This window comes from Nicotiana attenuata, chromosome 10, assembly GCF_001879085.1.
Source record: "Nicotiana attenuata strain UT chromosome 10, NIATTr2, whole genome shotgun sequence".
NCBI lineage: Eukaryota > Viridiplantae > Streptophyta > Magnoliopsida > Solanales > Solanaceae > Nicotiana > Nicotiana attenuata.
In genome coordinates this window covers 10,552,950-10,576,091 of record NC_031998.1, presented here as the reverse complement: position 1 = coordinate 10,576,091, position 23,142 = coordinate 10,552,950, and positions in this window count along the sequence as shown.

Genomic DNA, 23,142 nt, shown 5'->3' with positions numbered 1-23,142 from the left:
TGAACTTCAGTAGTATAAAGATGTTATTAAATCTGTCCTGATTCTCATAAACTATAAGGCTGATTGTAGTAGTTTTATGTTCAAGAAAATGACATTAAGGACGTGAATCTGACCACCAGTTGGTCAAATTCATCCCATAACAATGCATCTTTTGTTGTTTTGCTTTTGGTTGCTTCATAAATTAGTATAAGCATGGCAGGTGGTCGACCCTATAGTAAAGTGGCAAATAGCTTTGGCTCGCTTGACGCTGAGAGCAGTAGCAGCGCAAAAAATTTCTCTTTTTCTTTCTGTTTTGATTTAGCTTAAGGTGTTGATGTAGTTTATATCAGTCACTTCTATTTTGTATCCTCATTAATTCTGGAACTTGTAATGGACTGGACTCCTATAAATTTATAGGCTAGTTGGTGTAGCTACAATAGTTATCTAGCTATATCCTAAATGTAGACCAGTGCATCATGCATGTTTAAAAATGCAACATTTGGTTGCTGAGTAGGTTAAGGCATGTTTCAAGTTTATGATTCATCATTAAATGCATGTAAAAATGAATTATAAGTCTGTAATCTGATTATTCATGCATGTTTATATTTTGTTTTTCCAGAATTTCGTATAATCTTTCTTGTTGTCATTTATGAATCAAGAAGTATGAATTTCAGCCATGGCCTTATCATCAAGAGCCTATTTTGCAAAATATGTGGGTTTGATTTTGGCCCCATAAGTGGGCCATGTCCATCAAGAGGCTGGGGTGACCAGATCTGGGCCTCACGTGTTTTGGGTTCAATTTGGAGCCCAATCGTATTTGGGTTTTGATTGTTTCCTTCTGTTAAATTCTGCTCTAATTCAATGGAGAGTTTGTGAGGCTGCAAGGCTTAGTTTTAGGCCCAAACGTAAGACAACCTTGGCTAATTCGGGCATGGCAAGGTTTCTGAACGTCCGCCCTCTTTGGGCTCATCTTAGAACCCCAAGCTATTGCAAATACCTTACTTCCTTGGTCAAGTTCCCAAGTTGGGCCTGTATCCTGTCTTTTTTTTTAGTAATCAAATGGTTTAGAGAAATACCCGAATGCATATTTACAATTAAGTTTTTCTTTAGATCGAACTTCAATTTAGAATAAACCTACGCATCCTCAATTTACTTTAGTTAACTACAAATCTCCTTTTCAAACAAATCGAGGTGTGCCATCAAATCACATAATCTATGGCCCTCGTATTAATCACCTTAACTAATGTAGAAAAAAATGCCCTTAAGCACTTGTAGTTTGCTTTAGGCTCGATTTAGACAAGTATTGTGATTATGTATACGTTCGCGTAACATAATTGCGAATTTAATTCTAAAAAGTAACTCGAGGGATGCGTTCTCGCAACTTCAACCAAACTTTTTTTAATAAAATAAACAAAGCGTTATTAATTGTGGACACGTTCGCGTGACATGATTTTTGACGCGCCAAAAGAAAAGAGTATACGTATGCGTAACTCAATTCTTTAATTAAAAATAAATCAAGCGATTAAAAGCGGTAAAAAGGTAAATGCACATAGGTCCTAAAATGAGTAGTTAAACAATTTAAGCCAAGTATAAATCGCTAAGCGACCTTGCTTGAACCACGAAACCCGGGAATGCCTAACACCTTCTCCCGGGTTAACAGAATTCCTTACTTAGAATTTCTGGTTCGCAGACTTTTAAATAAAGTCGAAAATTTTCTCGATTTGGGATTTAAAAATAAACCCGTGACTTGGGACACCAAATAAATTATTCCAAGTGGCGACTCTGAGAAAATTAAATAAAATAATCGTATTTCAAATAATGTCAGTTTAATTAGAAAACTCCCTTGTATTACCCTCGGGTGGTAAAAAAGGTGGTGTGACAGCTCTGGCGACTCCGCTGGGGAAAAGAACCCAGAACTTCCAGTTCAGGGTTCAAGAATTCGAGCTTCTTAAATGTGATTTTATTTGGCTTTATTGTTGATATTACTGTATTTTGTGGGCTTAATGTGCTAATTGCCATTTATTTACCGCTTTGATATTGCTTGAACTGTATTTAAATGTCTTCTTACGGCCCCCCTAAGTCTTCTAAAAAACGGTGCTCATGTTCGCGTGGCCCACTTTTCTGTTAGAGTTATATCAAATACAATGGGGCCGGGAAAGCAACAAGGTCGGGCAGAATTTTGTGCTCCCGGTACGTTGCCCCCTCCTCAACTCGAGTTTGTCTGCTCGGGTAAGCCAGGTTTAGAACACAACCCCAGGTATAAACTTAGAATAACATAACCTCATACCGGATCCCTAGTAGGAACGTTTATTTGCATCATGTGCATTCGACCTTGGGGACTCAACACCGGGGTTGGGTCCGTCTAGGACAAGTGTACCCAAAATAACGGACCATCTTGATGCATCCTACGTGCTATATGAATATTTATTTGTTTCGGCTTGTATGTTGACCGGCTAGGAAAAGAAAATCGAGAGAAAAACAAGAGTGAGGTAAGATAGAGAATTCACCCAGTTTTGAAAATCCCGGTATTTGAAAATGTCTCGAAACTCTGCCAAATTTTTTGAAAAAAGGGGAAAAAAGGTAAATGTATTTCGAAAAAGTGAGTTAAATATCATGTTTTTTTTATGTCAAAACTGACCGAACTACGCAGGTCTGATTCTCACCGGACGTGGGATACGCAGGCAACCCACATAAGGTTCGGCCTCATTTTTACAAAAAACAATCAAGTAAAGTGTAGTTTAGGGCTTTGGTCAAAAGAATAAGCCGACCCAGCCTCGGTTGTGATTTAAGTCGTTTTTGCCGGGATAGCCTTAGATTATCTTTCAATTGTCGAAATGCTATTTTCGTGAAGAACGGGCAAGTCTGTCAGAAAAATGTCTTTTTCCATAAAATACCTTCCTCTGGCCTCAAAATTTGTTTGGAATTGTGAAGGGGCCACGTTTATAAAAACTACCATTTTTGCTAAAGTAGCATAAGGGGGGTCATTATCCGTTGATTTTCTTTTAGAAATTTATAACTTGTTTTGCAAAAAGAGTCAACCCTAACTTTGACCCTCCACAGGTACAAATGAATACTGTCCAGAACCCGTAATAGTTGGTCATAGAGCAGGCTCAGCTGCAGCTTCACATGTGGTGGAATGACTTAGACAAAGATGGATAGGATTGTGTAGAAAAGCAATTGGGTTCCCTTATAGACATCATGAACATCGAACCCCGGGAAGATCTGATCAAAGCTTTGGTGACCTTTAGGGACCCCGTCCATAATGTGTTCCGTTTCTCAGATTTCGAGCTCACCCCTACTTTGGAGAAAATGGCCGGGTATATTGACTTTGGCCAAGACTTGAGGAAGCAGCAACTCATATTCCCAAGGGCTCCCTCTGTGCACAAATTCTTCGATCTTCTGAATATTAGTAAACAAATGAAGAAGGCCCATGTGAGCAAAAGATGTTGTTCTTTCTTCTTCTTGTACTTCAGGTTCGGGCACTCGACTGGGTTTGAAATGCATGAAAAGGGATTGAACAACAAACAAGATAAGAGAAACCTGGAAAGTTCATCGTCGGTTCGCTTTCATCGTGGCATTTTTGGGGATTATAGTTTTTCCGAATGCGGAGGGGACAATAGACACTCGTATTGCCAGAATTGCACGGATCCTCACTACCAAGAAATATCACACACTTGTTCCGTTAGTACTGGCAAACATTTATCGAGCATTAACCTTGTGTGAATCCGAGGCTCAATTCTTTGAGGGTTGAAATATTCTTCTTCAAATGTGGTTGATCGAACATCTCCGTGTCACCCCAAGTTCATGAGTTATGGTTCGGACGGGAACAACTTCATCAAGAATTATGAGGAATGGCTGGAAGACTACAAATCGCCAGAAGGGTTTGAGGCCTGGGTCTCCCACTTAAGAAATCTGAAAGTAAGTCAAATTGAATGGACTATAGGATGGCTTTCGGTAACGGAAGTCATATACATGACAGCTTCAAAAGGCTACTTGATGATGATGGGTCTAAGGAGTATCCAACCATATGCACCGCAAAGAGTTCTAAGACAACTGGGAAGATATCAAGTGGTACCCGAAGATGCAGATTTGAGTACTCAAGTCATTGAGCTACACCCAGAAGCAACACTACCCGAGGCTTTAGTCCAACGGGATTGGAATGGTTGTCGATATCTAAAAAGTGACCCCCAGGTACCAGATCTTGCCAGAGGAGAAGTTGATCCAAATTATGCTACGTGGTTTGAATGAAGGTTTTGTGTGAATGATGAGCCAGAGCCCGAGCCTGAAAGGCCCGCCAAAAGACCCTATGTTCAAGCCTTTTATGATAAAGTCCGGGAAAGGTTGGCCTGGGGAGAGAAGGAGAAAAAGTATCAAGCCACCATTCACGCTTTGCAAGAAGAGTTGAGAAATGTCGCATTCAATAATGATCTACAGAAGCGAGAGGCCGAAGGTGAAAGAAAAAGGTTGGCCCAAGAAAATGAAGTTCTCGGGGCCCAAGTCCGAAAAATGAGGATAGCAGCTGAGAACCCGGGCAGCAGCAGAAAAGATGAAAAGCTCATCTACAGCCTTACGCAGAAAGTACGTAACTATGAGGATGATTTACAAAAGACTGAGGCTGAGCTAGCAAAAGCCTAAACAAAGCTGGCTAGAAGTGTAGAAGAACGGGCAACTTTCGTTCAACAGTTGAAGGAAAGATATGACAGAGGGGTCATAGGTTAGAAAAAGAATCTTAGTAGCCTTAAGGGTGAAAAGACTAAGCAAGCCAAGAGCTTCAAAGCCGAGAGAGAACATTGCTACACTTTGATGGCATTGCTAGAGGAGGACCTACAGCATCTACAAGAGTAGAATCATATTGCCACCCAGGTTTTGGAGGCTAGATCCCAGCAAATTGGGCGGTTGCTACAAGAAAAGGGCATCATCAGAGGAAGGGTTAGAAGAATCGTCGACTACATTATAATGAAGTGCACCGAATGCGAGGACATGACCAGGTCCATGTTCTTCGCCTTGGTAATGATCTTTGTTCGCCAGATAATGGACGGCCTCTATCGTCTTCAGGATGACATGGCGCGTAGGCCTGCAGCAAGACCAAATGGTGTCCCTCGAGCCGGATTAGAGGCACTTATGTACTCTTGATTATTTTTCTTTTGAGCCTGTATTTTTCATTTCTAAAGTCTGTTTTGAGACTGTTCTAGTCTTTCAATTCTTAGGTAGGTATAATGGAGTCGTTTGTAATAGAGAAGATTAGGGGGTTTTATTTTAATGAAAATTTGAAGAAAAATAAAAAAAATGTGTGTGTGTGTATATTTATTTTTACACTTATCCCTTGAATTACGTGATGATCTGATTCACGCGGCGTCGTGATACGTAGGCAATCCCCATCTGATCCGGCCATGTTTTTAAATAACTCAAATAAAGGAGAAAATGAGAAAAGAGAGAAAAACAAGGAAAAGAGAGAAAAACGATGAGAGAATGCAAAAGAGAGTAACTATTGAAAAGCACCAAAAGAAAAGAAAGATCGGGGAGATAAACAAAAGCCAGGATGAGACACGCAACCGTTGCACAACATGTAGAAACATATTTGACTGCATAGGTGCATCACATCCCCCAATGTGTGATTCCCTATGTGTAATTGCCTCAAACTAATCGGTTTGTTGTCTTTGATATTGAGATTAGGTTCTATTAAGGTGGTTGGTTTGTGGTAACCTGGCTTCGCACCCTTACTTTACAAGATCCAAGGGAAGTGTCGAAATGTTGTCAGAGAGTCATCTACCAACAATTCCCATCCCAGAGGATAGCCCGATATCGACCATCCCAACATCAGAGTCAGCGGCTGCTGAGGAAAATAGGGTACTGCGCCTCCGCATGTTGGAAATGTGGGACGCCTGGTCCAACGGTAGAGAGCCGCCTAGTGCAATACCTAGCTTCCCCAAGCTACTTCCCGGAGCAAGTGGAACTTCCAACATCCCAATAATTACCCAAACACCCCACTCGGATATCCTACCATCTCAGCCCACTTTACCGAAACGCCTTCTGAGGTTTGCCCCCAGGCATTGATTTCGGGAGTGGCCTCTAACATATTCACCGTACCACCAACCTCAGCTACGGCACAACCCACTCTGCCTAGGCCAAGCTTTGATCAGTCATCTTTTACTTTCCAAGTACCATCCTTTCCACCAGAAACTTCCCATTTCACCACCAATTCTTACCCTCAACAACCCCGATATGAGTTTACTGCGGGACAAGAGAAAGCTACAAAGAATCCCGAGGAAGAGGAAATCACTCAGAAAATGAGAAGCACGGAACAAAGCCAAAAGAGCATATCCTACGCTGATTTATATATGTTCCCGCATGTTCATTTGCCCATCAGTTTCAAGACCCCCATGTTCGAAAAGTATGACGGGCATGGGGACCCCATAGCCCACCTCAAGAGGTATTGCAATCAACTGAGAGGGGAAGGCAGAAAAAAGAGCTCCTAATGGCTTATTTTTGAGAGAGTCTAGTTGGCATTGCATCTGAGTGGTACATGGATCAAGACATGTCCCGCTGGCACATATGGGATGATTTGGCTCGAGATTTCGTCAGGCAATTCTAGTACAACATAGACATAGCTCCAGACAGAAATTCCCTATCGAATCTCAAAAAGAAGTCTTCGGAGAGTTTCCGAGAATATGCTGTTAAGTAGCGTGAACAAGTGGCCAGGGTGAAGCCCCCGATGGATGAGACCGAGATGGTCAGTACTTTTCTACAAGACCAAGAGGCTGATTACTTCCAGAATATGATGTCTGTAATGGGAAAGCCGTTTGCTGAGGCTATCAAGATTGGGGAGATGGTCTAGAATGGTCTGAGAACAGGTCGTATATTGAGTCAATCTGCTATAAGAGCTGCGTCCCAAGCAATCCAGGGCGGCTCAGGTGGTGTAGCAAACAGAAAGAAGAAAGAAGAAGTGGCGATGGTGGCCTCAAGCCTGAGAAACCCCCGTCAACCCAGAGGTTACTTCCCTCCTAACACCCCGCAACATTATTATCCTCACCACGATGTGGCTTATGCTATGGATCCCCAGCCTTACGCGGTGATGAATGCCCAGCCATACGCTCGGCCACATCAATAGTTTAACCAAAACCGAGCTCCACTTCCTAGAAATAATCCTCCTCACCAAGCTCCATATAATCCCCGACCCCCACAAAATAATTTCCCATACAATGCTCGTGCCCGAGAGCCACCTAGAAGAAACAACTTCATGCCTATTCGTGAATCGTACTCTAGCCTTTTCCCTAAACTGGTCCAAATGGGTTTGTTGCAACCCGTACCACAAACCAGGCAAAACCTAGAGTCGCCCTCCTACCGACACGGTGTTCGATGTGCTTACCATTCGGGAGCGGAAGGGGATGACACTGAACACTGTTGGACTCTTAAAAGGGCGGTCGAAAATCTAATAGAGCAAAAGCGGATAGTGCTAAAAGATGAAGAGATCCCTAATGTGACAAATAACCCATTTCCATCTCACAACAACGGGCCAGTTATTGGGATGATTTGCGAAGATAAGGAGTTTAACCGAGCCCTAAAAGCCATCATTGCCATCGCCAATGTTGAAAATAAGCCAAGGGCGGTTGCAAAGCAAGACAAGGGGGAGAAGAAGAGTAAATCCACCCCTTAATGTGCAGAAAAGACAGTGCAAACCAAAACAGGGGCAGTACCCCCTAAAGATACCATTCTTTATGTTCCCCGGGCTCATAGGAAAGAACAATTGACATTGAGTTCTCCAAAAAGGTTCGAGCTGAACAAGGGACCTAAGATGTATCTACCCAAAGAGACTTATGTGGCACGGGGGCATGAAATTTCACCAAGGCTGAATGAGCCCGTGGTTATCAGCCGCACACCACAGAAGCCCATGAAGGACCCCACTGCCGTCCCATGGAATTACAACAAAGCGGTAGTGACATACAAGGGAAATGAAATCATGGGGGAAGTAAATAAAATTAACCCAACCGAGAAATACCTCAACTAGGAGGAATTAAACAAAGCCAAAAGAAGGGTTTCCCGCTGAAAAAACCCATCATTGCTGAAGAGGTCGAGGAATTCTTTCGAAATATGAAAGCCTCGGACTACGAGGTAATTGACCAACTCCGGAAGTCTCCCTCTTATGTATCGCTCTTGTATCTACTGATAAGCTCGACCGAGCATCGAAAGGTGTTGATAAAGACCCTCAATGAAGCCTATGTTCCGATTGAAACCACTATTGAGCAACTGTAAAGGATGGCGAAAAGATTCTTCGAGTCAACTATGTTTCATTTAGAAAGAACGATTTGCCCCCGAAAGGGGCTGCCCACAACAAAGCCCTTCATTTGACACTTAAATGTGAGGGGTACTATGTGAAGAGAGTCATGATGGATGGCAGATCTGGGGTTGAAATCTGCCCTCTCTCAACTTTGCAAAGAATGGAAATTGGGACTGAGAGAATCAGGCCTAACAATGTTTGTGTGCGTGCCTTTGATGACATCAAGAGAGACACAATAGGGGATATCGATTCGATTCTGACTATGTGGATTTCGAGGTGACATTTCATGTCCTAGACATGGACACCTCTTATAATTTTCTCTTAGGAAGGCCTTGGATCCATGCAGCAGGGGCCGTACCTTCTACTCTCCACCAAATGGTGAAATTTGAACACGAAGATCAGGAGATCGTGGTCTATGGAGAGGAGAGCAATCAATTTATAGGGACCCGTCAATCCCATGTCTCAAGGCTAGGGAAGGTAGCGAGCACATAGTCTATCTGGCTTTTGAAGTTGTGGTCGCAGATCAATGTGAAGAAGGAAGCCCGTATCCTCAACCCTTTCTCTCAAACGCGTCAATCATGGTCGCTACTGAAATGATCAGGCATGGTTATAAGCCCGGGAAGGGGCTCGGGGCATCATTGCAAGGTATCACAGAACCTATCACTTTAGCTGCCAGCGAGAAGTTCTTCGGTGTGGGTTTTCATGCCACACCAGCTGATGTGACATGGGAAAATGAACGAAAGAGCTACGGTTGGGTCTTGCCTCAGCAAATCCCACTTCTTTTTAAAACATTCGTCAAGCCCAGATACATAGAGGAGGAAGATGAGGCCTTCACGGCCGAGGAAATTGAAGACATATGTGGAGCCATGAGGCATATGTTGTATGAAACTCACATGGTCCAGCCGGGAGAAGGCTCGAGCATCGCTGAGGTGCAATATATGGGGCCCAATTCCAAGCTGCAAAACTGGAAGGCTACTCTGTTCCCAGTCAGGCGGGAATCCCGGTAGTCAAGTCTTGCCACCTTTTCTACATTCCGAGTTATTCCAGGGTGTAACTCAAATGTTTCTTTTAGTTTATTGTCTTTAAAATTCCAATGCAAACCCTTCTATCTTCAAATTAAATGAAATGAAATCAATATTTCATCGTCTATGAATCTCTTTCTTTATTCTTTCTGATTTTTGTTGCTTTTCTTATTTTTTCTTTCAGTTCTAATAATGCTGATTTAAATAACATGACATGCTTGCGGACTTCATGCCTAGATCCTAACACGGTGTCTAATTGTGAAATAATGAATCAAGAACCAGAGTACGATGAAGATGAGGATTTTAGGAAAATAAACCGAGAATTGGAACAATTCGAGAATAAACCTAAGCCAAACTTAAATGAAACTGAGCCAGTTAATTTGGGTAGTTCAGAAGAGGTCCAAGAAACCCTAATAAGCATTCACGTGGATGAAACAACTAGGGATGCACTGCTCCAACTTTTGTTCGAATTCAAAGATGTGTTTGATTGGTTTCTTACGATGATATGTAAGGACTGAGTATTGATTTAGTGGTGCAGAAATTGCCAACATCCCTCGATCATCCCCCTGTCCGGCAAAAATAGAGAAAGTTCAAAACTGACATCAGTGACAAGATCAAAGAAGAGGTCACCAAACAGTTGAAAGCGGGTGTGATCCGAGTGGTCCGATACACCACATGGTTGGCTAATGTGGTCCCACTGCCAAAGAAAGATGGGAAAACCCGAGTGTGTGTTGACTATCAGGATCTAAACAAAGCAAGTCCCAAAGACAAGTTCCCTTTGCCAAACATCCAGATCCTTGTTGACAACTGTGCCAAACATGAGATACAGTCTTTCGTGGATTGTTACGCTGGGTATCATCAGGTCTTGATGGATGAAGAAGATGCGGAAAAGGCAGCCTTCACCACACCCTGGGGACCCTATTGTTACAGGGTCATGCCTTTTGGTTTGAAGAATGCCGGGAAAACTTACATGAGAGCTATGACTGCCATCTTTCATGACATGATGTACCAGGAAATCGAGGTGTATGTGGACTGATACTAGGTGAATTTGACTATAATCACACCTTAAATAATCACCTTCTTGTGTAGTTTTAATGCTAAAAGTGATGACAAAATGCTCTTATTAGTGCTTTTCATGATTTGTAGGTGATATATGTATAAGGAAGGCTAAGGAGCAGTTTTGGAGTTAAAAGTGATGAAAAAAGAGGCCAACTGTGAAATTTCCCAAGTGAACCATGCCAAACAGGCTGAAGATTCAGAGTACTGGATCCACCGCGGTTCCACCGCGACCGCGGCAGAACCGTAGTGGGAGGCAGTTGCAGAAGTTCAGAGAATCCGCGAGGGTGTTTGGCCGCGGTTCTACCGCGACCGCGGCAGAACCGCGGCAGGCGCAGAAACTTCAGGGACCAAAGTGTCAATTACGGGATTTTTAGACCTAAACCCTATTTAAAACATTATACTTCGCCCAAGAGAGGCATGTATTGACTTTTAAGGTTTCTTAGCAAGGAAAACCATTGTGAGAGAATACTCTAAACATCTTTCTTCTTTTCTTTTGATTTTTATGATGAATTCAATCTTAGTTTCTTTTCCCATAGCCATGAGTAGCTAAATTCCTTGTCTAAGGTTTTGATGGAACCTAATGGGTGATGAACTTCTTGTTTATGTGAATACAAATTGCTAGTTTAATCTCTATTTGTTCAACTTCGTGTTCGTTGTAGTTAATTGACAGGATCCTCAATTAGCTGTGCCTATTTAGTGTGCATAACTTGGAAAAGAGTGCATATTTAGGGTATTGTTGAACAACACCACTCCTAGATTATTAGAGGAATCTATAATTGCGGGTTTAAAGGTGGGATTAGGGATAACGAAGCCTTGGGTGTAATCTAAAGTGAATTGTGCTAAATAACGTAAGCTAGTGTATCTCGGGAGAGTGCAATAGTAGATTACTGTGATTACTCGGGAGAGATTTGCGGTAAGATTAGTGTTCATGATTGATAGAGATGTATGGGTAAATTTGTATGAGCATAAACAGAAGGGATTCCATCAATAGGGGAAATCATTGCCTTAGCTTTTCCTCATAATTGTTTACAACCTTATTAATTTAGTTACAGCCATTTAGTTACTTGCAAGCTAGTTGTTAAAGAACACTCAACTGAGATTTGAATATTTGGGAAGCTGGTTTTGAAGAATTAGTGGGTCTGAAGATAGTGGTTGATAGGTTAACTCTCAGTGGATTCGACCCTGGGCGTAATACTCGGGTTATATTTGCAACGTCCGCAGAGTCTTTTTTATAAGGCATAGTTGGGCGTGATCAAATTTTGGTGCCGTTGCCGGGGAGTTAACGGAATTATCAATTGCCATTGACAGAAATACAAGGATTCTTATTGTAGTCAGTTTCTCTCTACCAACTTTTTCATTGAAAATTTGACGGTTGTTGATCTGGGTGCGCAGGTGTATGCCTAGAAATTCTACGAGGACTGGAGAACTACTTGAAGGACTCTCAGACCCCGAGAAGACATTCCGGGCATTGAATCGTGCCAACAAAAGACTTCAACAATCCCAACAAACACACCCATTCGAAATTGACATGGGCGACATAAACGATCCCAACAGGAACGTCAGGAATGAGCAATTGGCACCTCCTGTGCCTGACGGTGCACTATATGACTGGGCACAACCCACAGCTGACAATTTGGCAACAGCCATTGTTATGCCCGCAATACAAGCTGAATCGTTCCAGATTACAAATAACATGCTACACTTGTTGCAGAACAAGGGACTCTTTTCTGGGACACAAACAGAAGATCCTCAACAGCACTTAAAGAACTTCCTGTCTATATGCAAAACCCAAAGGCAACCCAACGTGACTCCGGAAGCAATCAGGCTATTATTGTTTCCATTCTCGGTGACAGGAGCTGCTCAGGTTTGGCTAAACTCGCTTCCCATAAACTCTATAGCAACTTGGGATGAGTTGGTCAAGCAATTTCACAACAAGTTCCATCCGCCCAACAAAACTGCTCAACAAATTGATGAGATTGTGAGCTTCAAACAGAAACCAATGGAGACACTACACGAGACATGGGGCAGGTTTAAAGGAATGTTGGTTATGTGTCCTCACCATGGTGTTCCAGAACAGATGTTGGGACAACGGTTTTACATGGGACTGTCAGACAGCTTGAAGAATATCGTTGATGCCTCGGCTGGTGGGGCATTCTTGAGCAAGACTTGGAGAGAAGGTCAGAATTTGCTCGACAAGATAGCGCAAAATTCGGGTTGGACATCTAGGAATGCACCTATCACTCCAGTGGTGCACTCAGTGCCTCTTGATCCTTCTAATACAATGGCTGAAAATATGGCGACTCTCTTGACACAAATGAGCATCCTCACCAAAAAGGTGGAGGAATCAGGGCAGAAGCAACAAGTTCATATAGTAGATACTACCAATGGGGGCTTGTGCACATCTTGCATTAGCCAGCCAATTGGTAATCCTTGGAATACAGAGCATGATCATCATCATCAGCACCCTGAAGATATGAACTATGTGGCTAACTATGGAGGTTAGAGGCAAGGTAATCAGAACTGGGGTCAGCAGACCCAGCAATAGTACAGGCCACCTCAGCCACAGTATAATGCCGGAAACATGGGAGGCATGAGACCCTCCAACAACATGGCACCGTATCCTAGACCACAGGGGTACAACAATCAGCAGCAAGGGTACCACCCACCTCAGCAACAACAGGGTGGAAGACAAGAAGACGGGTTTGCAAGACTTGAAGCAATGATGCAGCAGGTTATTGGGTCCAATGCTAAGATAAATGAAAGGGTGGATGCACATGATGCAGCTATCAAAAATATTGAGGTNCTCTCTCTAATTCTTTCTCTTTTAAGTAGTGTAATTTGTTAAATTATTAGTCTTACTTAAACCCTAGTTAGGATTAGTGTAGTAAGTTGAATTTTTTGCTTTCTTTTATGTTTACCTTTGTTGTAGTTGTTGTATTTGATGTTATTAGGTTGTTTGGTGCTAAATTCATTGGATCTCCATTATTAAATGACTGTGAAGTTGTTTTGGTGATTTGGAGGCCTAAACTAGATTTTTGTGGTGTATTATGGTATTGGGTCATGTGTTGGCCGAAAATTGTGGTACTATGTTGTATATTTTTGTGGTGTTTAAGCCCAACCTAGGTTTGGGATGTTGTAGTTGATGGTTGTTGATGTGTAGTTGATTGTTGGTATGGTGGTATTTGTTATATGGTGGTGTTGTATGTCATGTGTAACATTGAAAGGAGTAAGTGTGGGGTGTATTATGCCGGAAGTGGTAAGAAAATTATGAGGCTATTGTGGGGGTTGTTATGAATGAAGTAAGGGGAAATATTTTGTGTCATCGGGTGGTGAAGTCTGAGTAACCATCTTATTGGCACTAGCTTGGGCATATGTGATGGTTTGTTGATTATTTGCAGGTCACATGGCTCCCAAAAGGCAAAGGCGCTCTGGAGGCACATCCCAACGACCTGCTTATGATGAGCTTAGATTCCAATCGGAACTGGCAGAGGACGACTTCAACGCCAAGGCTACAAAAACCTTTATCCATGAAATCCCGATTGATCGGGTAGCCCCCCGAGCCGAAAAAATGGAGATGTATGAGGAAATACAGAGGCGGGAAATGGAATTCCTATTTACTGACCCTGCACCAGTTAACAAGATGCTGGTTCGTGAATTTTATGGCAACTGCCCATTGAACTTAGGTAGGGAGGTGATTGTTCGGGGTATGGTGGTCAGTGCTCAAATTCAAACAATTCGCCGGGTGTTGCGGCTGCCTCCGTTCACCAGTGACGTCGACTATTACCATGACAGGACAGGGGTGACATGGGAGGTCATGACGGATGTACTTTGCACAGGGGGGCGGCCCATTTGGATACGTGACCAAATAACCCTCAACTCTAACTCTTTCACTCACCTGGCCAAGTGTTGGTTGACTGTTATCTGTAGCAAGTTCCTGCCTTCTAGCAATACCACGGATGTGAACTTCAATAGGGCACTGTTGACTTGGTGCTTTGTGACAGGGAAGGATTTTGATGCGGCACGGGTAATTGGAGATGAAATGGTCTTACGGGGACCGCTGCTGACAAAGGGATTCTATTTCCCTTCCTTGGTGACCACATTGTGCTTGATGAGAAACACCCCCACCAACCCTGTAGATGGCGATTTGCCTCCAGAGCAGCTTTCAAAGCTTCTAGCATCAGAGTGGGCAGGGGCACCCGCACCACAATTGAGATTGATGATGAGGAGGATGATCCGGTCCCTGTTGCACCGTCCAGGAGGTCTGTTGACAGTGCCGGGCCCTCTCGGCGCCCCCATTCTGGAGCAGACCTATCACGTTCACAGTCCTCCCGGCCTATACTGCGCTCCTTGGAGGAAGAGGTCGCGGATCTCCGCACCTCGGTGGATGGTCTACACACGCGGATGGATGCCATGTCACAGAGGCAGGCTAGATCTGAGAGCTGGTTTATGGCTTGGTTACGCGCATTGGGGAGGGCCTGCCATGTAGACCCCAGCACCGTCTCCGACTCGGATTGAGTCTCAGGGAAGTCTTCTCACCCTTCTGCTATTTACTTTATTAATATGACACGGGGACATGCCATGTTTTTAAGTGTGGGGTGGGAGACTTGCTCTAACTGTGTATTGTAATGTATATAGATGTTGTGTGCTGTAGTATTAGATGTGTTGTATATATGTGAGTGTGTTATATTAGGAATAGCTGACTTGGCCCAACGACGGACACTTGTTGACGGGTCTCTTGAGGGTCAAAGTCAGATATATATAAAATAAACACAAAAACTTGTAGAGGACTCTTCCTGATGACGGACTATGTGGACAGTACTCTTGAGGGAAGTAGTCCATGTAGAATTTTTTCTTAATTTTATTTTCTTCTTTTAGGTAGTGTAGTACCTCCCCCTTGGTTTTTCTTTTGACCACGGTTCTTTTCCAAGGGTTTTTTCTTGAACCGGGTTAGATAGATTTTTCTTTTGTAGTATTAGGATTAGATGGGTGAAGGTCAGATGTAACCCCAAATGTGCACACTTGCAAAGAAAAGAACTTGAGAGTGGACGTCTAAGCGTGTTTGTGGACTCATAATATATGCCTTAATTTTGCACATCTTGTCTGGCTTGAACACTCGTATGATTGTGTTGATGAACTGATTCGGAATGAGTTACATGCTAAGTGTGTGTGAGTTGTTACTTGCATCCTATGCTTGCATATGATACCTAGAAATTGCCCTGTGTGTTTGCAAAGCGAAATAGAAGTCGTTTAGTTTTAGAGATGATTGAGGCATTTCTTTGTGCAACCCTTTATACTTGAGAATCCACCTGTGCATATTACCATAGTTAACCCCTTTGAGCCTGAAGCCTGTTCTTTGATAACCCTATAATAATCTAAATCGTTGTGTTTGAATAAGCTAATTGTTTGAACACTTACCTCCTAGAAGCACTTAATCACTAAAGAATATACAAAAGTCAAAGTGTGGGGTGGGAGAGAGCTAGTAAAAAAAAAAAAAGGGAATCAAGAATGAAGATTCTGGTTGGTGAACTGGCAGTGGACAATAAATCTGAAGAAAAAAAAAAGAAAAAAAAAGAAGAGAAAAGAAAAGAAAAAGAAGAAGCCAGCTGTACCTAACGAAAAGTGGGGGTCACAAGTGAAATAAAATGTGGAATAATGATTGGGTTGAACATGAAGGTGGAACAAAAGGAAGTTTGTATTAAAAGTGCTTAGGGAGGTTAGTCACTATATCCAAATATATCCTACCCGTCCCTTAGCCTACATTACAACCTATAAAGACCTCTTGATCTTTGACTGAATGGCTCGATTAGTGGAGTATTACACTAGGGGCAAGCTTATGGTGTGTCTGTGTGGCATGTGAATGCTCTTTGCTGAGAGTGAGTGAATTCTTTCTATATATGGTTCATTGTTGTTGAATTTTATGTGTGTGGAACTTCTCTGGAATTTTGTTTATGTGAGGGCATGTGACTCAGAAAGAAAAAGTGAGTCTTCATTTCTGTTAGAGTAATTAGAGTTAGCACAAGTGTGTCTTGGCATGGGAGTCTGCATCTAAAATATGATTGTGCACCGCTTAGGTCAATCTTTGATAATAGCAGGTGTGACATAAATTGGGGCAATGCATTGAGCAGTTAGGCCTAGAAGTGTGGTTTAGTTGCTCGAGGACGAGCAAAGGTTTAAGTGTGGGGTGTTGATAATAGGTGAATTTGACTATAATCACACCTTAAATAATCACCTTCTTGTGTAGTTTAATGCTAAAAGTGATGGCAAAATGCTCTTATTAGTGCTTTTCATGATTTGTAGGTGATATATGTATAAGAAAGGCTAAGGAGCAGTTTTGGAGTTAAAAGTGATGAAAAAAGAGGCCAACTGTGAAATTTCCCAAGTGAACCATGCAAAACAGGCCGAAGATTCAGAGTACTGGATCCACCGCGGTTCCACCGCGACCGCGGCAGAACCGCGGTGGGAGGCAGCTGCAGAAGTTCAGAGAATCCGCGAGGGTGTTTGGCCGCGGTTCTACCGCGACCGCGGCAGAACCGCGGCAGCGCAGAAACTTCAGGGACCAAAGTGTCAATTACGGGATTTTTAGACCTAAACCCTATTTAAAACATTAGACTTCGCCCAAGAGAGGCATGTATTGATTTTTAAGGTTTCTTAGCAAGGAAAACCATTGTGAGAGAATACTCTAAACATCTTTCTTCTTTTCTTTTGATTTTTATGATGAATTCAATCTTAGATTCTTTTCCCATAGCCATGAGTAGCTAAATTCCTTGTCTAAGGTTTTGATGGAACCTATTGGGTGATGAACTTCTTGTTTATGTGAATATAAATTGCTAGTTTAATCTCTATTTGTTCAACTTCGTGTTTGTTGTATTTAATTGACAGGATCCTCAATTAGCTGTGCCTATTTAGTGTGCATAACTTGGAAAAGAGTGCATATTTAGGGTATTGTTGAACAACACCACTCCTAGATTATTAGAGGAATCTATAATTGCGGGTTTAAAGGCGGGATTAGGGATAACGAATCCTTGGGTGTAATCTAAAGTGAATCGTGCTAAATAAAGTAAGCTAGTGTATCTCGGGAGAGTGCAATAGTAGATTACTGTGATTACTCGGGAGAGATTTGCGGTAAGATTAGTGTTCATGATTGATAGAGATGTGTGGGTAAATTTGTATGAGCATAAACAGAAGGGATTCCATCAATAGGGGAAATCATTGCCTTAGCTTTTCCTCATAATTGTTTACAACTTTATTAATTTAGTTACAGCCATTTAGTTATTTGCAAGCTAGTTGTTAAAGAACACTCAACTGAGATTTGAATATTTGGGAAGCTGGTTCTGAAGAATTAGTGGGTCTGAAGATAGTGGTTGATAGGTTAACTCTCTGTGGATTCGACCCTGGGCGTAATACTCGGGATTATATTTGCAACGTCCGTAGAGTCCTTTTTATAAGGCATAGTTGGGCGTGATCATGGACGATGTGATCATTAAGTCCAGAATGCAGGATGACCATTTTCGGGATCTGAGAAAGTTCTTTGAGCGTCTGCGTAAGTATGATTTGAAGCTAAATCCAGCTAAATGTGCATTTAGAGTTCCGTTTGGGAAACTTTTGGGATTTATAGTGAGTCGGAGGGGCATCGAGCTAGACCCAACAAAGATAAAGTCTATTCGGGATTTGCCTCCTCCGAGAACTAAGAAAGAGGTTATGAGTCTGTTGGGAAGGTTGAATTGCATCAGCCGGTTCATTGCTCAGTTGACTTCCACATGTGAGCCCATATTTAAGATGTTGAAGAAAGATGCATTGATTAAATGGACAGATGAGTGTCAAGAAGCCTTCGATAAAATCAAAGAATTCCTATCGAAGCAGTCTTGGTCCCACTTGAACCTGGAAGGCCTTTGTTTTTGTATTTGACAGTCTTGGAGGATTCTTTCGGATGCTTTCTCAGGCAGCATGATGTGACAGGGAAGAATGAACAGGGAATATACTATTTGAGCAAGAAGTTCACTAGTTACGAAGCCAAATACACTTTGTTTGAAAGAACTTGCTGTGCCCTAACTTGGGTCGCTCAGAAGCTTAGGTATTACCTGTTGGCCTACACCACCTATCTCATTACCAGGTTGGATACTTTAAAGTACATATTTCAGAAGCCGTTGCCTACAGGGAGGTTGGCAAAATGGCAAATCCTGCTCACCAAGTTCGACATAGTCTATGTCACCCTCACGGCAATGAAAGCTCAAGCTTTAGCGGATCACCTAGCTGAAAACCCTGTTGATGATGAATATCAGCCATTGAGTACTTACTTTCCAGACGAGGAAGTAAATTCAGTTGAGGTAATTTCAGAAGACACCAATGCTTGGAAAATGTTCTTCGATGGAGCTGTGAACGCAAAAGGTGTCGGGATTGGGGCAATCATGATCTCACCCGCTGGTCAGCATTATCCGGCCACGACCCGGCTTCAATTTTTCTACAGAAACAACACTGCCGAGTATCAAGCCTGCATTATGGGTATGAACATGGGAATTGACCAAGATGTGGAGGAATGTTAATCATGGGAGATTCAGACTTGATTATCCGACAGCTCAAGGAGAATAGGAAACTCGAGATGTCAAGATTATTCCATACAGGCAACATGTGGAAGATCTTAGAAAGCGGTTCAAATCCGTCGAGTTCAGGTTCATTCCTCGGTTTCACAACGAGTTAGCCGATACACTAGCTACTTTGGCCTCGATGTTTCCATATCCAGACAATGTCCACATTGACCCGTTGGAGATCCCAATCCGAGAAAGGCATGGTTATTGCAATACGGTTGAGGTAGAACCAAATGTTCAGCCATGGTATCATGATATCAAGAGATGTTGTAAAACAAAGGAATATCCCGAGCAAGCTAGTGGAGACCAAAAGAGAACCATTGAAGGCTCGCTAGTGGTTTTTTCTTGAGCGGAGAAGTTTTGTACAAAAGGACTCCGGATTGAACCTTTTAAGATGTGTGGATGCCTAAGAGGCCGGAAGAATCACGAATGAAGTACACGCAGGAGTGTGTGGACCTCATATGAATGGATACGTCCTGGCAAAGAAAATCCTTCGAGCGGATTATTACTGGATGACTATGGAAATGGATTGCTTCAGTTTTGTCCGAAAATGTCATCAGTGTCAGGTGCACGGTGACCTGATTTATGCACCACCTTCAGCATTACATCCCATGTCTGCGCCGTGGCCGTTTGTTGCTTGGGGTACGGATGCCATTGGGCCAATCGAGCCAAAAGCTTCAAATGGGCATCGATTCATATTGGTTGCCATTGACTACTTTACCAAAAGGGTTGAAGCAGTCACCCTTAAAGCCGTCACCAAGAAAGCAGTGGTAGACTTCGTGCACTCTAACATTGGTATTCCTACAACTATCGTTACGGACAATGCTGCAAACTTGAACAGTCACTTAATGAGGGAGATATGTGAACAATTTAAGATCATGCATCAGAATTCTACCCCTAATCGGCCCAAAGCTAATGGTGTCGTCGAAGCAGCAAACAAGAACATCAAGAAAATTCTTAGAAAGATGATCTAAAGTTCCAGACAATGGCATGAAAAGTTGCCGTTTGCATTGTTGGGATATCGCACAACTGTGCGCGCATCTGTTAGAGCAACACCTTATCTATTGGTTTATGGCACTGAAACCGTAATACCCGCAGAAGTTGAAATTCCTTCTCTCCGAATCATCGTTGAAGCTGAGATTGAGGATAGTGAGTGGGTCAAAACCTGTCTAGAACAGTGAACCCTGATTGATGAAAAGCGGATGGCCGCAGTTTGCCACGGGCAGTTGTATCAATAAAGAATGGCCCGTGCCTACAACAAGAAAGTGAGGCCTAGGAACTTTGAAGTGGGGCAACTCGTTTTGAGATGTATTCTCCCTCATCACAAGGAAGCAAAAGGAAAGTTCGCTCCAAACTGGAAAGGTCCATACATTATAAGAAAATGTCGTCGAAAGGTGCATTTTACTTGGGGACATTGAAGGCAATGATCCTGAAATAGCTTTAAATGCAGACGCGATCAAAAGGTGTTATATTTAACCCTTCTGCAGTACCAATATTATCCGATTAGGATGATGAAGGCTTTCATTCTCGCTACCCCAAATACTTCAACCCTTTGCTAACCCTTTGAGCCGGTTATTTCTTTGATTACCCTCTTTGGAACCCAAAAACGTTTGTAAAAAAAAAATAACAAAGTTTCCCTGAACTACGTTCGACTTGATTCCAAAAGGATACATAGGCAGCCTCTCTGGGGTTCAGTCATTTCCCCAAAAGTGTAACTGGGGCAGATGTTATAGTGGTTCGGCGATGATCGCGCCAGAATGGTTCCAAAGTTGTAATTCAGTCCAAATCACTTTTACCCAAATCCTTTCAAGTCCTTCTGATCAATCAGTGAGAATGTCCAAGGATCGGAGAATGCAACTACTTGGATCCAATGCAATCAAAATGAGAGAAATAAAATGAGAGAGTCTTATTGGTGAAAACCCACACGGGCACCGTAAGGCGATGTGAGCAGAGAAACTGAAAATGAGAGAGTCTTGTTAGTGAAAACTCGCAAAGAGCACTATAAGGCAACGATAAGAAGAGAAATGAGAGAGGTCAATTGGCGAAAATCCGCAAAGGGCCCCATTGATCGAAAAGAAGGAGTTCCCTACAACCATCGGCACTGATAGAATCCTGGCCAGGTTTCTCGGTTTTAAGATACGAGTTATGATGGGTTTATGAGAGATTGGATGGTTGCGTAAATTGGGTATCTAGTCCAAGAAGCATGTCATGTCTACTGAAGTCTGCATGCATTCCAGATAAGTCCTTCTTTCTTTCCCCCGAAAGGGACACTCTTGTTAAATTCATTATCTTGTCCTTTGTTTACTTTTCTTTGAATCCCTTTCGGTTTAATCCTTCTTAGAAACTAATACGAAGAAAAGATGGAAAGATTGGTTTTACAGGGTTCTGGTTAACAAAAGCTAAATTCAAGGAAAAGCACCCAGCCTCAGCAGGTACATCAAGTCGATCTTGACTGGCCATGATGGCCGAGGCTTCAGAGTCAAAATTATTGAAAAGGAAAAAAATCCAAACTCAAGTGCCCATAAAGGCAAAATAAGATGAAAAGGCCAAAGCCCCACACGGGCGAACCATCATGTGCAATTTTGAAAAGTCAAGATCCCTGGGTTTAGGAGAGAGATCGATCTCCAGAAGGCCTGCAAGCAGTAGAGGTTTTCGTCGAAACAGTTGGGCCGAGATCAAAATAATCAAGGCCACAAAACCAACCATCGTTTCAAACTAACAATTGTACTTTGTTTAAAACATGAAACATGTGTAATTCAAAGCAACCTCGCAAGAAACAGGTGCAACCAAAAAGAAACTGCGGGGCTAGAAACAGTTTTGCAGCAACAATCCAAAAAAGGGAAGTCCCTTCCAAAATTCTTCCCCGCATTCACTCATTCCATGAAATAAATAATTAAAGAAAAAGAAAGAAAAAAGAGAAGAAGAAGAGAAGAAAAATTCAAAATCATGGTAGCATAGGGTCTCTACTCACTAGTCATTTTGCCAAACATAGAGTCTCCACTCCCTAGTTGAAGTTATTTTAGACATAGGGTCTCCACTCCCTAGTCACTTTTCCAACATAGGGTCTCCACTCCCTAGTTGAATTTATTTTAGACATAGGGTCTCCACTCCTTAGTCACTTTTCCAACATAGGATCTCCACTCCCTAGTTGAATTTATTTTAGACATAGGGTCTCCACTCCCTAGTCACTTTTCCAACATAGGGTCTCCACTCCCTAGTTGAAGTTATTTTAGACATAGGGTCTCCACTCCCTAGTCGCTTTGCCAACATAGGGTCTCCACTCCCTAGTCGCTTTTCCAACATAGGGTCTCCACTCCCTAGTCGCTTTGACAACATAGGGTCTCCACTCCCTAGCTAAATTTATTTTAGACATAGGGTCTCCACTCCCTAGTCGTTTTGCCAACATAGGGTCTCCACTCCCTAGTCGTTTTGCCAACATAGGGTCTCCACTCCCTAGTTGAATTTATTTTAGACACAGGGTCTCCACTCCCTAGTCGTTTTGCCAACATAGGGTCTCCACTCCCTAGTTGAATTTATTTTAGACACAGGGTCTCCACACCCTAGTCGTTTTGCCAACATAGGGTCTCCACTCCCTAGTTGAATTTATTTTAGATATAGGGTCTCCACTCCCTAGTCGTTTTGCCAACACTGGGCCTCCACTCCCTAGTTGAAGTTATTTTAGACATAGGGTCTCCACTCCCTAGTCTGCTTTTCCAATATAGGGTCTCCACTCCCCAGTTGATTTTAGCTTAGATATAGGGTCTCCACTCCCTAGTTTCTTTTCCAACATAGGGTCTCCACTCCCTAGTTGATTTTATTATAGATATAGGGCTCCACTCCCTAATCCCTTTTTCCCAAGGATACACAATTTTGATTTTACTGCTTTCAATAAAGAAATAGTTTAGGTTTTTGTTACAAATAACTCACGAAATTTTCCTAGCGAAAACTGGGCAGAAAATTTCGTTCGTTTGTTTGCTTTGGTACCTGAACAGGTTTTCACCATGAGGCACAAGGTTTGAGATGACCAAAAGAGGAAGTCTCAACCCTAATAAAAGAAAAGAAAAACAAGAAAAGAAGTTGAGCTCGAAGTGCCGAAGCGGAGAAAAGATGCGGACTGCCCAAGATATGATTGAAGTCACAAGCTTTGCATGTCCCGCCTTGATCCGAAGAGCTGAAGAAAAATGAACCAGCGGTTGCAGCTAACGAGCATCAAGATTCAGATCAG